Below are 18,913 nucleotides of genomic sequence, written 5' to 3'. Positions count from 1 at the left end.
ATATATGGGAAGAATACATATTAGTGATGACATGGCTAAGCTCACTTGTCATAATATTAAATGTACAAAAATTTATTCAAGTTGCAAGGCAGAAGATCAATGTTATTGCTAAGAGTAATTTGTTCTTAATGTTGTCCTATAATAATTAATTGAGAAGGTGTAATAGCCAAATTAGGGAATTTTTTTATGGATTCAGTATAAAGGAAGGAAATTTTCCTTTATCTTAGATCATAGAAATGAGATGATTGTAAGCAACACAAAGAGAGGAATGTGAAATTGAGCAGAGCAGAGTGAAAGTGAAGCAAACTTCATTGCCAAGGTTTTATTGCATGATTTGAAGTTAGATACTTGGATCTTAGGTTCATGGCCTTGTCTACAAGGCCTAAAAGTGATTGGTCTAGTTGATAGGACAAAGGGAGGAATTTAATGTATAGTACACACAATTATTTTGCAATAAATAGGTGAGAGATCAACCAAATAGTGAGTTCAGTGGTCTTGCCTTAGAAGTTGTTTGGACAATGGGTCCTTCTATCTTCTACAACTCCTAACAAGGTTGGAATATCCTAACAAGGACTCTTATGTACTTAATATTGTAATTGACTCCTAACAGGGTCCATCCTCTAACAAGGAATATTTATATTAGTACATCATCTTGTGGAAATCATTCCCACTAGGGGTTTTCCTTAGTTAACATATCTGGTGTAATTGCCTATGTGCATCTTGTTATGGTTACTATTTACTTTGGTTGAATGAATAATATTGTTTAAGATTAATAAAAGTTTCAATTATTTGATAACTGATTCACAACCCCACCTAGTGATCTTGGTGGACTATTGTTTCTAACAATCTCATGGATGCATATATGTTATGGTTTTTTAGATATGGATCTTTTAATCACTAAAAAGTTTTATTTTTACATTTGGGCCTTAGATAATTTATTTAACCCCCTCTCAATTATTCTAAAGAATTTCAATAGAACATTCAAAATCTGGACCAGAACCTAAACAAGAAAGAAAAAAATGTGCCTGAGAATAATTTTCAAGACAAACCCATTTAAGAGTAGAGAAGGAAACCACATGTGCTAGCCAAGTTTGTAAGAAGACATCACAAACCTTTAAAAATTATTGGTGATGTTGAATTAAGTGTGATGACAAGAAAGAAACTTAGAGATGATACATCTTTACTTTGTGAGTTTGAGCCCAAGTCAGTGAAAAATGATTTGTACAATGAAGATTGGATTGAGAGAATTCATGAAGAAACTAAATAGACTGAGAAGAAAAATACTTGGACCCTTGGGAAAATTCACAAAATAAATTTTATTGGAACAAAGTAGGTGTTGAGGAATAAGCTAAATGAAATTGGTGAAGTTACAAGGAACAAAACAAGACTGGTATGTAAAGGATATGCTAAAGAAGAGGGGGCTAACTATGGAGAAAGTTTGGCTCATGTTGCAAGACTAGAAGGAGTCAAAACTCTGCTTGCATACTCAACATGGAAGAATTTTCAGCTATATTAGATGGATGTCAAATCTGCATTCTAAATTGGTATATTTGACGAAGAAGTGTACATATAACAACTTGAAGGATTTGTGGACCTAGACAAGAAGATTATGGTATGTAAACTAAAAAAATATCTTTATGGATTGAAATAATCCTGAAGAGAATGGTATGAAAGAACATAAAATTATTTGGTGAAGATTGATTTTGAGAGGACAAATGATAACAGTAACATATATTTGAAAACTGGTAAGAACAATGAAGTACTACTATCTCAAAATTTTGTTGATGACATTATGTTTGGAGGAAAAGAAGAATTATGCAAATAATTTGTTGATGAAATGAAGAAGGAATTTTAAATGTCTATGTTTGGTGAAATCAAATTCTTTGTTGGATTGTAAGTATGACAAATGAAGTTTGGTATTTTTATTACTTAGTTTGAATATATCAAGGAGATACTAAAGAATTTTGGAATAAAAGAATCAAGACAAGTGAGAACACCTATGTCAATAAGGCATAAGTTATCTAAAAATTATGAATCTGTTGATGTGAACTAGACACTATACAGATCAATGATTGGAAAATTGTAATATATTGTTCATAGTAGACCTAATATTACATTAGTAGCTGGGATAGTTGCTATATTTTGAAAAAATCCTAATGATAATCACATGATGGTAGTAAAAGGGATATTGAGATATATAAAAGGTACAAAAGACTATGGACTATATTACAAGAGAAGTGATAGGTTTAAACTTAAGGTATTCACTAACTTTAATTGGGTGTGAAATATTGAAGATAGAAAAATCACTACTGAAGGTGTTGTTAGCATGAATGTTGATGGTATCCTTTTGGGGGATCATCCTAAGTATTGGAGATCATGTGGAAATATTGACAAGTTGCATTCATGACTATGTTTTTCATTGATGACAATATAGTATGGTCTCTACAAAGACTGGTAAAGTAGGAGATAGAGATCATGATCATATAGATAAAGTTTTAATATTTAGGTGATGTGCAGTTAAGGACATGTTTCCCACTATGTATTGATGATGATTTTAAGTGTGTGTAACATAATTCAAAGAAATAAAAAAGACATGTGTGATTTATAGAGAGTAGTATAGAAATAGGGTACCCGTTAAGAAAATTTTTACGATTGTATGCAATGTTATATAGTTATAGACAATAGTCTAATGATGATGTCACTAAGTGAACAAGTACTAGAGCCACATGTGTCAAAAATTTTATAGACTATGAACTGATAGTGCTATGTGATTATGAAATAATTAATTATCTTATTGTGCTCCTATTATAATTAATTGGTAAAGCCTCAAGGCCAACTCAAGGAATTATTTTGAGGACTTGGTATAAAGAAAAGTATTAAGATCACAAGGAGCATAAGTTTAGCTAATAGGACAGAGGAAGAAGAAGGAGAAGCATAGTTTAATTCTATTATTCTCTAGGTTATAATATAGAGATCATTTCAAAAGTGGGTTTTTTGGTCTTTCTGTTGAAGCTATTTGGATAGTGGGTCCATCTGCCTTCTAAAACTCCTAATAGGATTGGCACAACTCCTAACAGGGTTGAAATCTCCTAATGAGGATTAAAATTCTCCTAACAAAGATTTATATGTGCTGAATTTTTTCATAGAATCCTAACTAGGTCCATCCTCTAACATGGAATATTTATATTATCTCATCATCTTGAGGGTAACATCCCCATTAAGGTTTTCCCTCTAATCAAGGGTTTCCCTAGTTAACATATCTAGTATTATTGTGCATGGGTATCTTGTTGTGGTTTCTAATTATATTTCTCACATGGTTAAGATTTATTAAGGTTGATAATTGTGCCAATAATTATATAACTAATTCACACCCACCCCTACTTGCACTTCTAATGCAAGAGCATGTTAGACTTACTTGCACTCCTGCATGTTTGTAAGGATTTTTGTTCAATTTTGTGGAAGATTGAGCTTGGATTCTAGTGGAGCTATGATTTACATGGTTATTGATGTCTTGGAGACACATTGAAGAACCTTTCCTCATTATTTCATAGAGATTGGATGGATTGAGTTGAAGTTTGAATTGTTTTTACCTTACTACCAAAACTGTGTTTTTCTGGTTTATGGGTATCTCTTGCATGGTGTATAACTAGTTATTCTTAATGAATGAGAGGCTAAAAACTTCAAGAATTGAATAGGACCTAGATTAATTCATTTTTTCAAGAGAAAAAGTTCTAATTCATTATAGGTTGGTAGATATGCCAATTCTCCCAGAGTATTAATTTCTAGCAGTTTTGCACAATAGTCTGCTATGTGTGACTTTCAGGATGGATGCACACTTTTCCTTAAGGAATTAGTCTTTTATAATTTAAGGGGTTGTGGAGGACCTGGATTTACCACCATGGTTCAAAGAAAAAGTTCTAATTCAATTGGAGCTAGGAGATACTGTAATTTTACTCATATGTCAATTTATAGACATTTAATTATTATTGTAGGATAACTTGTGGCATTTAATCTATGTATTTGTATATAATTTGTGTTTTTTAATGACTTGCATCTTAGAGTGGTATAGGTAGATCATAGAGTTTGGATGGAATGTAGGATAGATGCAAATTTGATGAGCTAGAGTTGTGGCTTAGGAACTAGAGGATTTTTTGGTGGACCTACAAGTACAAGTGTGGATTCTTATTGGTGTTCTTATCTAGTTGTGTATCTAGACTAGCTGAGATTGGTTGCAAGTGGGATCTTGTTGGATATTGTAGAACTAATTTTATTTTGTAATTTATATTTGTATTTGGCCCTAACTAGGAAGGCCTTACAGCTAGGCATATTGCATGTAATTAGTTATCTATCTATGAATCAAGAATTGTAATATGGTACCAGATCTTGCATTGGTGTTTCTTGGTATTGTGTTTTTGTTATGTGGTTGTATAGCTAGGGGCTAGGACATCTCCTTTGGGGATACTCCTACCTTGTACTACTTCAAGTGGTATCAGAGCAAAGTTTGTTCTTGAGTGTGTAGACAGATCATCGAATTTGTGGCAGTTTGCATCAGTACTTGGGTTGGAGAAGTAGATCTAATTTGATCTTGATATAGTGGTGGATTTTATTACTAGAGTCCTAGATTTCTTAGTTGTGAGGTGGTAGATTGTGGTTTTGACTTGAAATTGTAGAGGGCTTGCAAATGTATTGATGGATGCAAAGATTGAAGATTGATCTTGTGGAGGCATGATCATAGAGAGTTTGTGGATTGTAGAACCAGGGTCTTGGACTTGTGATGTGGTTCTTGATTGGTTCTGAAAGGTAGTAGGTTGTGATCTAACTTGCAAACAATATAGTTTTGTTGCAAGGAATGTAGGATGGATTTGTTGTAGAGGGTTTATGAAGATCTTTGGAGTACACTCTGAGAGGATTTGACCTTGCAATGATTGTAAATACCCATAATGTGGTGGAGAGAAATTATGATGTCTTCTTGGATTGAAGCTAGTTTGGCTAATCAAACTAAAAAGCTAGTTGCTCATTTTGAAACTAGTTTGGCTAATCAAGATAAGGATAGGATGAGGAAGGCATGTAATAAATTTTTGTGGATCTGGAGTCTACTGATCTAAAAGAGAATTGTTTGGCTAGTTAAGAGACTTATTCATGAGAGAAGATGGAATGAAAAGTTGAAGGTGGAAGAAGTTGGTTTTGTTGATCAGTTTGTGGAGTCTGATACAAAACTTGTAGAGTAGCTAGGGGTTGTTGCTAAAGATATTCCTAACCTTTTTGATGTTGGGATAGAGGTTGGTTTTCATGATTAGTTGGCTAAATTTTACATGGAAATTGTAGAGCACTTTGTCATGGATGATCCAGTTATTGTTGGTGATGAGTTGTGTATTGCAGAGCATCTTGTTGTAAGCAATGAGGTTGTTGGTGTTGAGAGTTTGGCATATGTTGCTAAGGAGTTACATATTTCTACTGATAGGGAGTTTTTTTCTACTGGTGTGGATTCACTAGTTGCTAATGTGGATGAGGGTTTTCTGATGAAGCCTTATGTTTAGTTTGTTCCTAGGTGTGAGTATGTTGATTAGATGGTTGAGATTCTGGTGTTTGATAGAGTGATGCAGATGTGGATGATGTGAAAATTTGTTTTATTTTCCTTGTTGGAGTGGAATCCTCTGGTGAAGATGAAGATGGTTGTAGATCTTTCCTTGGGCATCAAAATGTGGGAAACACTTTTCTATTTACCTGGGGAGTCTAATGCAGGAGCATCTTGGGCTTGCCTACAATCCTGCATGTTTGGAGGATTTTGGTTAAGTTTTTTAGAGAATTGAGCTTGGATTTTGGTGGAGCTATGATTTTCATGGTTATGGATGTGTTGGAGACACATTGGGGAACCTTTCCTATTTCTTTCATAGAGATTGGATGGATTGAGTTAAAGTTTGAACTATTTTTATCTTGCGGCTGGAACTATATTTTTTTATAGTTTCTAAGTGCCTGTTGTAGGGTGTATAACTAATTATCCCTAATTAATGAGAGATTGAAAACTTCATGGATTGAAGAGTTCCTAGAGTAATTCCTTGTGTATGAGCACAAGTTATAATTTATTATAGGTTGGGAGATATGACAATTCTCCTAGAGTATCAATTTTTGGCATCTTCGCATGACAGTCTGCTATGTGTGACTTTTAGGATGGATGCACACTTTTTCTTTATAAATAAAACTTTGTGCATTAAAGAGGTTTTATAGGACTACATTTCTACCAATAGTTAAAAGCATGAGTTCTAATTCAATTGGAGCTAGGAAATATCATGATTTTATTTGGATATTGATTTATGGACATTTAATTGTTGTTGTAGGCCTACTTGTGGCATTTAATTTATGCATTTGTATTTAATTTGTATTTTGGGATAACTTGTGTCTTAGAGTGGTATAATTGGGGATATTTTGGAGTCTTTTAGTCATCATAGAGTTTGGATGGAATGAAGGATAGATACGAATTTGAGGAGCTAGAGCTACAACTTAGGAGCTATAGGATCTCTTGGTGGACCTACAGGTATAAGTGTGGTTTCTTCTTGGTGTTTTTATCAAGTTGTGTATCTAGACTAGCTGAGATTAGTTGTAAGTTAGATCTTGTTGGATCTTGCAAAACTAATTTTATTTTGTAATTGCTATTTGTATTTGGCCCTAACCTAGAAGACCTTATAGCTAGACATATTGCATGTAATTAGTTATATATGTATGAATCAAGAATTTTAATTTGGTATCATATCTTGCATTGTTGTTTCTTGGTATTTTGTTTCTACTGTGTGGTTGTATAAGTGGGAGCTAGGACATCTCCTTTGGGGATACTCCTTCCTTGCATTGCATCACCTTCCCTATCTCAGTTATATTGGTGGACTATATATATTCTAACAATACGTATTAGAGCATCAAGTCCTTGAAGGGAAAGCTTAACAAATTTGGGAGATAAATGGAAAGTCACTTCAAAAAGGATAGTCCTAAGTTTGATGGAGTTAACTATGACACACAAAAGGAGAAGTTAAAGACTCATCTTCTATGTATGGGGCTAGGATATTGGATATTGACAAAAAGATGCCAAAACAATTATGGAAGAAGAAAAGCTTGAAAAATGGAGTGAAGTAGAAAGTGATGTAGTTTTCTAAAATATGAGACAAAGATAAGACTTACTATCATCTCTTCTTGAGAATGAATACAGCCAAGTAAACTCACTACAAACATCTCATAAGATTTGAAAATCTTTAGAATCTACTTTTAAAGTTCATACATGTACAAAAAGGATAAGATTGTAGAATTGGACATGCTTGTTTCAAGATGCTAAAATGATGGAAGATGAATCTATAAGAAGATATGATGGTAGGATATCTGAGATTGTTGAAGGAATCAAGTCGTCTAGTGGATCCAAGGAAGAAGATCTTGAAAAATAACACCACCATTCAAGAAAGCAACATAGATGATTGAACTTTTGATACCCTATACTAAGAAATTCACCAAGGAAACTTTTTTTGGAAGATTGGAAGAAGAAAATTGTGGTTTGAGATAGTCTTGTGAATTGACAAGAGTCAAGACAGCCTTTGGTGCCTTAAGTGTTTGTCCATGTCTATCTAGAAGTGCAAGCACCCATGGAGATTTTTCTAGTAGTAGTAGAACCAATTCTAAAGAAGACATAATAATTGAAGAAGGTATAGCCCTACTTGTAAGAAGAAAAATAGATGGTAAGAGTATGTCTAAATGTTGAAATTGTAATGAATTTGGTGATTATGAATCTAAGTGTCCCAAAATAAAGAAAAATTACAAAGGGAATTTTGAGTCTAGAAGACCTTGAAATTTTTTGTTTGCAAATGAAGATGACAAAAATAAGGAAAGAGTTTAGAGTGAAAGTAATGATGAGCTAGAATGTATAGCCATAAAAGAAGATTATCTAGAAAAAGAAATTATAAAAGAGGAGGATCTAGCTTCTCAAGAAAAAGAGAAATCTAATTTGGTAATATATAGTGGATGTTCACATCACATGACTGGTGATATGAACAAGTTTGTTAAATTTATAAATCATGATGGAGGTATTGTTAAAGTTGGTAAGAATCTAGCCTATCACATTATAGGGATAGGATCTATTACTCTTGATGGAAAGACTAACATTGATGATGATTGAAGGATTTGAGCAATACGCAACACACATTCACAAAGACTAAAGAATACCTACATAATAAAACCTATCATAGAGAAGAAAAAGACAAGAAGAGGAAAGGGCTTTCCCTGAAAAAATGCAAATTATATTCTCAAAAATGAAAAAGATAAGAGATAATTACAATAGATATATCCTTATAGAAGGAGTTCAAAACTCAAAAAAGGGTAACCTAAAAGTTAAAATGTCATTTAATAATTACTAATTAATTATAAAATATGAATGCAAAAGTGCATAAAGTGAAATCTAAAGAAAGGAGAAAAGATAATTTAATAAATGAAATGAAATGAAACTTTTTCTCTAACCCCCCTTAAGATGAGCAACAATGCACCTACAAATAATGCAAAAAGAGAAAGAAAACTAAAAAGTAAGTATGGAAAGGAAACTTGGGTCCTAGCAACAAGGTCTAATGAGGTACCCAATCACAATAAAATCTCTATGAAATAGAGAAATAGAGAAAAAACAATCCGAAAAACCCTACTCCAAAAGAGATAGAAAAGGATGCACAAATGAAACATCACAAGAGAATCCTTCAAGACCATAAGTATAATGAAAGCCTCCATGATAGAAGCTTGAGACTCCATAGCCCCCCCAGAATGACATAACAGATGTGTTGATAAACATACCAATGTGGCTCCAATATGAAGGAAACAAAGATAGTGGAAAAGAATGATAAAACCCATATATGTAAGGTGCAACTGGAAGTCATAGTTGATTCTCAAAGGAGAAAGTATGAGAATCCTAAAATGGAATATCCAATGGAAGTAGGATAACAGGTGTACTAAATCTATCATTTGAGAGAAGATATGTGTCCTCTGATATATCCTTAACAATTATAGTAGGTGGCTAGATGACTAGAGCTACAATAGTAGGCAATGTTGAAGAGTAATCCTATGTAAGAGATGGAATCTAAATAGGAGGTGGAGGTGTAGAAGTCATAACACTGGTCTCAGGAACAATACATAAGTTCAAGAGACCTAACTTCACCTCACTAGAATCTCATGAACAAAGAGAGTGAGTCTCCAATAGTGGAGATAGTGGAACAAAATGTGAGAATGCATATAAGCATAAAGCATGATCAAAAATCCCTATAGAAATAATACTTTTTGTCTCAATGTCTCTAATGTGCATTTAGTCTTTTGCAAAGTCAATTGTCTTCCCTATTTGACTGTGTGTAATCTGATAAATACAAAGAAGGTTAGAGCACAAAGATGGAACACAAAGTAAATCATGATATATACCATCATCAATGTCAATAGAAAATTTCCCACATACAGTCATAATAGTGTTGTCCTCCATGAAAATGTGTCGAGTAGGAGAAGCCTCAAAAGAAGAGAACAAATCCTAGGAAGATACCATATGGTGTAAAGCATCTAAATCTAGTACCCATCTAGAAGAATGAGGAATATAAGTTGCACATAGTGCATGACCCTTTTATATATCTTTACCATCTAACAAAAATGATTATGATTAAGAAGTTATATGAGAAGTAGAAGGAACATAATTAGTTCCTCTTCTAAAGGAGATTTGTCAAATCTAAAACCTATTTGGCATAGCCATCTAACTTCTTCTCATAGAAATGTGACTCATCATGATTAGGATTATTAAAATATGCACACTTTGGTCTTCCAAGATTTGATTTACCCTCCTTAGGAGGAGGTGGACCTAATGAACCATGAGTGTTATAATCAATCTAAGACTCTATAGAATGAGATTTCTATGTTTTCTCCTTCATCCCTAAAGATGGTCGAGCAACCAATGCATAAGTTTGTGACCCTGTGAGAGAATCCAATTAAGAGAGCTTAGCTTTCTCTTGAGTCAAACAATCAAAAAAAACCTCAAAGTATGGCTTGGTAAATCTATTACCCAAAGAATCTTTGTGGAATAGAAGGTAGAATAAAAAATCTAAATGTTTCCATGAAGCTTAGAAAGAATTAGGTGGATGCACTCAATATTAGTCTTGGTCTCCCCACAACTCTGTAATCAAGATCTTTATTGATTGAACTTCATCAATAAGTCCTTAATGAAAGGAAACAAATCTAGTACAATAGAGGTAAGCTCATCCTCAATCTAAAGTGCCCTGAACTCATTCGCTATACCAAACAAGCCTTCAAGCTTGATCCGCATAGCTAGAAGGGTATTGCACCCATCAAGATGAAACTATAGACTATCAAATACCTATAAAGGAATCAATCCTATTTCCTCATCCATCTTGTTCCCCTATTGCATGACCTCAAAAAGCCTTTATAAAAATAGATGCACTACATCTAAACAAGACTATAACCTTTTTGACTGGAGAAGTTGAGCCATCAAGGTCTTCCATGTGTGATAGTTATGAGGGGTCAAAAGTTCTAGACAAGAAAAGGTCTCAGCCATTGTTTTAGAAGGTGTTGATTTTTTTTAAAATGTAGTTCTGGTTTACATAACTAAATAACATAAAAAATATGACAAAACACCCCCCAAAATGCAAAAAAAACACTAGTTTCTAGAAGGAATGTGTAAATGAGAGAAGAGAAAAAAATGCTTTAGAAATGAATCATAAATACTTGGTATAAAATATTGGTGAAATAATAGAGAACTTGGAAATTTTTCAAATGAGATTTTTGCCACTTTTTTCATATTAGAAAAATAAAGCTTTAATAAAGAAGCTATGCCCCCTAGAAGATAGAAGTCATCAACAGACTTCAAGCACAACAAAAAGTAGAAAAATGAAAAAAAAAAAAACCCAAAAAAACTAGCTCCATCATCACCATCTAGAAACCATCTTTTTGGTGCTTCTGTTAGATCAAAAACATACCTCTATATGCTCAAGGTATCACAAAAAATGATAGGGCCCTCAGAAATGCTTTAAAAAGAAATTTTTAAATATTTTTAAAAAAAAACTCAACCACCCCCATGAGCAAAGTAATAGTGGTTGCCTAGTATTTGGAGGGCTGCATAGGAGTAGAGTGGCCAGTGGTAGTGGGAGGTATTAATGGTCAAGAAAAGATCGTGGTGGCCAAGAATGATCATTAGGCTAAGAGAAATTTATCAATGGCTAGGAAAATGCATTGGAGGAGGCCAAAAAGGTGCCAACAGTGCTAGAAGGCACCCTGTAATGTCAAAAAATGGCAATAGCCCTGAAAAAATCCTACAGGTTATTTTTTCAATATTTTAATTTAAAATAAAATTTTTTCATAATGTGTGCAAGATGTTGCACAACCCTATTGGGTAATTTTTTTTAACCTCCTAGATCAATTTTGTCCAAAATAGACAAACTTTATATGAAAATGGGGGTTTTGATACCTTCTAAATCTAACTCTAATGTCTGTTTGGCCTCACAGTGCTCCGAAAATCAGAGACCACCCTATTTTCACAAAAAATACCCAAAAGATACTAGATCTAATCTATCAAACCCTTGTTCTCCTTTTTCTTCAAATATTAAACAAGCTAAAATAGATCTGGCTCTTATATCATGAAGGATTTGAGAAATACTCAATACAAATCCACAAAGCTTGAAGAATACTTGCATGTAAAAACCTATCATAGAGAAGAAAAAGACAAGAAGAGGGAAGGGTTTACTCTAGAAATATACAAATTGTATTCTCATAAATGAAAAAGATAATAGATAGTTACAAAAGATCTATCCTTATAGAAGGAGATGGAAACCCAAAAATGGGTAACCTGAAAGGTAAATTGCCATTAAATAATTACTAATTAATTATTAAATGTGAATGCATAAGAGCATAAAGTGAAATCTTAAGAAGGGGGAAAATCTAATTTAATAAATGAAATAAAATTAACCTTTTTCTCTAACAATGTTTACTTTGTTGATGATTTAAAGTATAATTTTTTGAGTGTTGGATAGTTGGTGGATAAAGGTTATTAGTTGTAACTTGCAAAAAAGACTTGCATTATCAAAGATAAAGATAATATTTTTATTTGAACATGTACATGACCCAGAGGTAATGTATTTTAGTTGAATCCTACTAAAATGACATGTCTAGTTGCAATAGTGGATAGTAGTTGGTTATGGCATACAAGGTTTTGTCATATAAACTTTGATTATATTGTGAAGGTTAGTACCAAATTTACAATTAGAGAATTTCCTAAGACAATGAAGCCTACTAATGTTGTCTTCAAATAATCTATCATGGCTAAGTAGAAATTACCATTTCCCAACAAAAATTTTATGTTTGAAGTTGATGAAGGATCAACCCAACAACTCTCAAGAATCACTTGCATGAAAATACTTATCATAGAAAGAGAGAAGAAAAAACTACAGAGGCTGGTATTTCTAGATCCATAGATGAGACATTCTTGGTGTGAGAAGAAGAGACCACTACTATCAAAAGTGAATGCATAAAATTACAAAGAAATCAATCCTTATAAAAGGAGATCAAAACCCTAATAGGGTAAAACCTAGGTTGAATGATAATAATTAATAAAAGAATTAATTATTATATTATAAACTTTAGCTTAAGTGAACTAGAGATAATAAGTGACTTAATAATTGAATCAAAATGATTTAATTAATAAGGCAATATCTTATTACTCTAATACCCCTACTTAAGATAAACTCATGGAGTAGCTTAAAACCTAGAAACTACTACTGAAAAAAAATTGGGTTCTGACAACAAGGCCCGATGAGGTACCCAAGCACAACCAAATCTCTATAAAGATGAGAAATAGAAAAAACCACAAGGGGAAAACTCTACTCCAAAAAGAGATGGAAAGAATGTTCCAAATGATAGGAGTAAAAGGATGTTCATGAAGAACACCTCTGAAGCATGAAGCTACAAACACTACCAAACTATTGATCTAAAGAACCTCTACTATATAGAACATGACCAAATAGAGTAGACTAAATTTTCTCCAAAAATAGGAATGAAAGAATCTCTATATGGTAAATGATTCATCTCACCAAAATGCATAGGTATCTAGCCACTGTAATTGCCTAGTGTTAGGATTAAATCATGGATATAAATAACAATTACATGCAAATATAACCAATAATAGAAAAATAATAGATCACATAGAAAAGAACACAAGGCACCAAGATTTAATGTGGTTCACCCAATCCCTGGGCTATGTCCACCAAATAGCAAGTCCAATATTTTATGATCTAGTGATTACAACCTTATTATAGTCTGTAATCCCTTACAATTCAATACTGCTACAAGAATCAATTTTGCATCACATCTTATGAAACAATCCATAACCCTAAGCCATTTTATATAAGTATTTTAACTATTTTAGGGATATAATTAATAATTACATGTCGGTCCAAAAAATTTGTGAAGTATGTACAGTACTTTCCTAATCAGTCACCACAATCTAACACCTAGTGCATAGGATCAAATACTGAATACATAGCTCACTCCATCGAACCAAGAAATAAATAGAACCAACATAACCCTGCTATAATGCTAAGAGGTAAGACATGAACACTAAAATTGAATGCAATATCTCTTGCAGAAAGAAGAACCATAAACATTGAGAGTGCAAAAGATGTACAAACACCTATAATGGCAAGTGTCATTGACACATCATGAGGCTAATGTCATGGGAGGAACACTCACTTGACAGAGGAAGATGGCAAATATGGCCAACATAAAGCCTCCCAAGGTACTTTATAATCTAGTGCAAGTACAACAAAACACAAAGATGTCCAAGATCTCAAAATGCAATGGAGTGACACTTTATCTCAATGCATTTGCAAAATACTACAAAAGGATATCAACAAATATTGAGGGAAACATAAGCCTCATACAATAGGTAATATAACCCATGAAAAAACATTTGAAATAAAAAAATTGATCTCCAGACCTAAAACAACCAAGATATCCATTAGAATGTAGAAAAGCAAAAAATTGAATGGGATGTGCCTAGAACAAAATCTGGAAAATAAAATGTCTCAAAATATCTCTCAGAGTACAAAATAGAACTTTGAATTGAATAGACAAAATAGGCCGCCAAAAAGCACCAAAAATCTATATAAACTACACCATCATGATGGGATCAAAATCAGCTTTCAGGTGCTTCTTTGTGATCAAGAAATGGAGTCTGAATGAGAAAGTTATGGAAAACAAACCATATATAGATCAAAATAGTACTAAAAAAGAAAAAGAAAAATTGCCTCAAGATCCATACTCAAATGTTTTGAAAAGTAGTACCAATAGAACCAAAAGTTATCTTAGGAAGCATGTAAATTCTATACCAAAACTTCCTCAATTTGTGTGAGCAAAAATCTCAAAATGGTGCCCAAAAATCATGACTTTTGTGCCAAAAATCAAAAAATTGTCACCTCGGGAAACTTACAAAATCTTGATTTTAAAAAAATCTCTATTTTTCATGCCAAAAATCTTAAAAATTGATGACTTTGGAAACTGTCCAAAAATCAAAAATCATTGTCTCGAGAAAAGTACACAATTTTGGAGCAAAATGTTTAGCCTCAAATTGCAACTATCTCTAAATTGGACAATTTTTATATTAAAGTTGGGTTTTTGGGCCCTCTAAGCTCAATGGTGATGTTCATTTGAGCTCAAAGTGCACCAAAAAATGGTGACCCACCATATTCAATATAGAAAATCCTGATAAATGAAACCCTCTAAAAGAAAAAATACAATTTTGAAAGCCAAGCCAAACTTCTCATTAACAAAATAGGGGCATGAAGATCTGGAGCTCTGATGCTATGTTGAAGTTTATAAAAGATCAACCCTAGAGCTCACAAGAATCACTTGCATGAAAACATCTATCACATAAAGAGAGAAGAAACAACTATGTAGGTTAGAATTCCTAGATGCACAGATGAGACATTCTTGGTGACCAAAAAAGAGATTTCTATTATCAGAAGTGAATGAATAAAACTACAAAGAGATCAATCCTTATAAAAAGAGATCAAAACACTAATAGGTAAAACTTAAGTTGCATGATAATAATTAATAAAATAATTCATTATTATATGCCTAAATTTTAACTTAAGTAAACTAGAGACAATAAGTGAGTTAATAATTAAATCAAAACGATTTAATTAATAAAACAATGTCTTATCATTTACCACTATAAAGAAGTTGGAGAATGTTCATACAAATTTTAATGGCCCTACAAGGATCAGAGGATTCTATGGAGAAAGGTATTTTATGATTTTTCTTGAAGATTTGATGTAGTAGCATCCTAGGGTTTTTAGAAATCTTACATGTTAGAGGTATTTTGGCTAAGAGTTATGGACTCGTTCACCATTAAACTGTGGTGCTCAGTCACTGAAGGATGTAGTTACAGTTGAGTAGCTCATTTATTAAAGGGGCTCGACACCTTCTGTATGCTTGACATGTATTTGTTTCTAATTATATCTTTATAGATATTGTTTCTTAACATTCATTGTAATCAACATGCACTAGGAGCTCGACAATGCTTGTGGTTTTACTGATGCTCAACTTTGTTTCTTTTTCACTCTATTTAGTCTTAGTTCCTATAAGTGCCAAGTTGTCTATGAACAAAATTTTGGTATTTAGTTCATTTTGTAGATGACTTTGGGTATTTAATTTGGTTGTAGTTGACTTGTGGCTCAACATATATTTAATGTAAGGATTTTAATTTAATTTTTAATCAACTGGGTTGACTTGTGGTGTAGTTGGGTATAAGTAGGGGGTTGCATGGAATCTTGTAGTCATTGTGATCCTACATGGAGAAGAGGATGAAGTGGAGGAGTGAAATTTGAAGGGAAAGTAGTTGTGGCTTGGTAAACTAGGAGATTTCTTAGTGGGCTTGCAAGCACAAGTTAATATTTCTTTGAGGTTTACTACTAGAGTGTGGATCTAGACTAGCTATGAGTAGTGTTTGTATTGGACCTCAATGGATATTGCATAACTGTCATTGTAATTTCTTTTGTATTTGGCCATAACTAGGAAGGCCTTAAAACCTCACACATTGCATGTAATCAGTTTTTTTTTTAATAAAGAGTTGTGATTTGGTATCAGATCTTGGATTATTGTTGTGTTTCCACTCAGTGGTTACTTTTTGGGAGCTAAGACATCTCCTTGAGGGATTCTCCTGCCTTGTAATGAATGAAGTGGTATTAAAGAATTTTTTTTTTTAGTGTATAAACAAATCATCGAAGATGAGATAGTTTGCACTAGGACTTGGGTGAAGGGTGGAAGACAAGGTTGATTTAGTGGAGTTGACTAATCTTCTAGATTTGTGGATCTATTGTAGAGGGTTTATAAAAATCTTGGAAGATGTCTCCAAGAAGATTGGACCCTAGGGAAACTGATGATCTCATTGATGTTGTAGAAGAAAGGATCTCAGAGAAGGTTAAAGTAAATTTTAGATCTAAAATGGCAAATATTAAAGCCATTTTTAGATCTAAGATGACTTTGATGAAGAGCGACATGATTGTTGAAATTGTGAGTGCTTTAGGTGGTGTACCTAAGCATGTGGGTACTGAAGATGGTTATGAGGAAGTTGTTGAAGACTATGAAATTGGTAGATCTAGTGGTGAGGATACAACTAATTGTGTCGAGAGACCTATTGGAACTAGGGTTGGTCAATTTGCTAGACCTAGATATTAGTTGAGGCTAAAGCATAAGATAAAGGTTTCCAATTTCTTAGGTACTTTGAATCCTGATGACCTAATTGATTAGATTGGTGAATTGGAAGACTACTTTTTGATTGAGGATATTAGAGATTTTCTTAGAGTGATATTCACACAAACTAAGCTGAAAGAACATGGTTCTTTTTGGTAGAATGAACTACAAAGAGATAGAGAAGAGGAAGGTGAAATGGAGATCACTATATGGAGGTTGATTCTAACTGAAATGAAGGATAAGTTCATTAATTCTAATTATGAATTTGAGTTGTTTAAAAGGTTGCATAATTTGAAGCAAAAAGATATGATTGTGAAAGATAATATGGAGGAGCTCTAAATTTGACTATTCATTCTTGACATAGAGAATTGTAAAAGGAGAAGTTAGCTCCATATATTAATGGTTTGAGATTCAATATTCAAGATGATGTTGGTATGTTGAATATTTCTTTGGTTGAGGATGATTATCAGTGTGCTCTAAAGGTGGAAGATAATATGAAGAGGAAAACTAAACGTAATTCTATAGGGAAGGAGAAGTAGGATACCTTAGAAAAAGCTAAGCCAAGTGTAGAAGATGAGCCAAAACCTATTGAATAGAAGAGGAGGATTGGTGGAGGTGTGTTCAGAGGTAATTGCTTCTAATATGGTGAAGAAGGGCATAGATATTTTGAATGTCCTCATGATAGGGAAGTTTTTTTTGTAAATGAGGTTGACGTCCAAGATAGTCAACTTGGGCAAGGAGAGAATTTAATAGCTCCACGAGTACTAGCTCATCATCGGACACTAGATTATTGCAAGAGGATGATTTTTTTTTTAGGACTCATTGTATGTCTGGTAGTAAGGTCTACAAGGTGATTGTGGATGGTGGTAGTACTAATAATCTTGTTCTTGAGGAGATGGCCTAGAAACATGGTTTGCAAAGAGTGAGACATCCTTATCCTTATAGGATTGGCTAGTTGTAGTGTGAGCATGCTTTGGAGGTGAGGGATAAGTTCCTTATTGATTTCTACATTGGGAAATATAAGGATCAAATGTTGTATGATATTGTGGACATGAACAATTGTCATGTGTTGCTTGGTAGACCTTAGTAGTATGATTGCAGGGTTGTGCATGATCGTGTCAAGAATGCCTTTACAATTGTGAAAGGTGGCAAGAAGCATTCCCTAATTCCTTTGTAAAATGAAGAACTTGATAGAAGGAACCTAAGTATTGGTAGCTAAGTTGAGTTGAAGGATTCTAAGAAGGTTGGAGATTAACATGGAAAATAGACCTATGGAACACAAAGGATGGATGTAAAGAAGTAGAAGAAGAACAAGTGAAAGAGTATGCAAGTTGAAGACATCCAGGATATGTATGTGAAGAATTTTTTTTTGATTTATGTGTTGAATCATAGAAGATGTTCTTCTAGCTAGTAAGGACGTATTTTCAAACCTAGGGTGTATGATATAGGAGCATCCTATGGATTTTAGTAATCCTACATGTTGGAGGTATTTTTGCTAAGAGTTGTGAACTTGATTGCCAAACATTGGAGGTTAGTCACTAAAGGGTGCAGTTCTGATCGAGGAGCTTGATGATTGAAGCACCTCAACACCTTCTATGTACTCAACATGTATTGGTTTCTCAACATGTATTGGAGCTCAATAGATACTATTTTTCAACATTCATTATGCTTGACATGTTCTGGGAGCTTGTCATACATTGGGAGCTAGGAAATGCTTGTAGTTTGGTTGATGCTTGGCCTAGTTTCTCTGTCACTTGGTCTAGTCTTTGTTCATATAGATGTCAAGTTATATATGATCCAACATTGGGCATTCAATTCATGTTGTAGATGACTTTGGGTATTTAATTTTTGTTGTAGTTGAGTTGGGGCTCAACATATATTTAATGCAAGGCTTTTAATTTAATTTTTAATGAACTAGGATGACTTTTAGCTTAGTTGGGTATAAGTAGGGGGTCATTTGGATTCTTTTAGTCCTTTTGATCCAAGTTGGAGAATATGATGAAGTGGAGGAGAAAAATTGTAAGGGCTAGTAGTTGTAGCTTGCTAAACCAAGAGATTGCTTGGCTAGCTTGTGAGCACAAGTTAAGATTTCCTTAGGGTTTTATTCCAAAGTACAGATTTGGGCTAGCTAGGAGTAGTGTCTAGAGTGGATCTCGAGGGATCTTTC

Source organism: Cupressus sempervirens, chromosome 8, assembly GCF_028749045.1.
Source record: "Cupressus sempervirens isolate cs-2001-9-10 chromosome 8, ASM2874904v1, whole genome shotgun sequence".
Taxonomy (NCBI): Eukaryota; Viridiplantae; Streptophyta; class Pinopsida; order Cupressales; family Cupressaceae; genus Cupressus; species Cupressus sempervirens.
Note: the sequence above shows the minus strand (reverse complement) of the source record.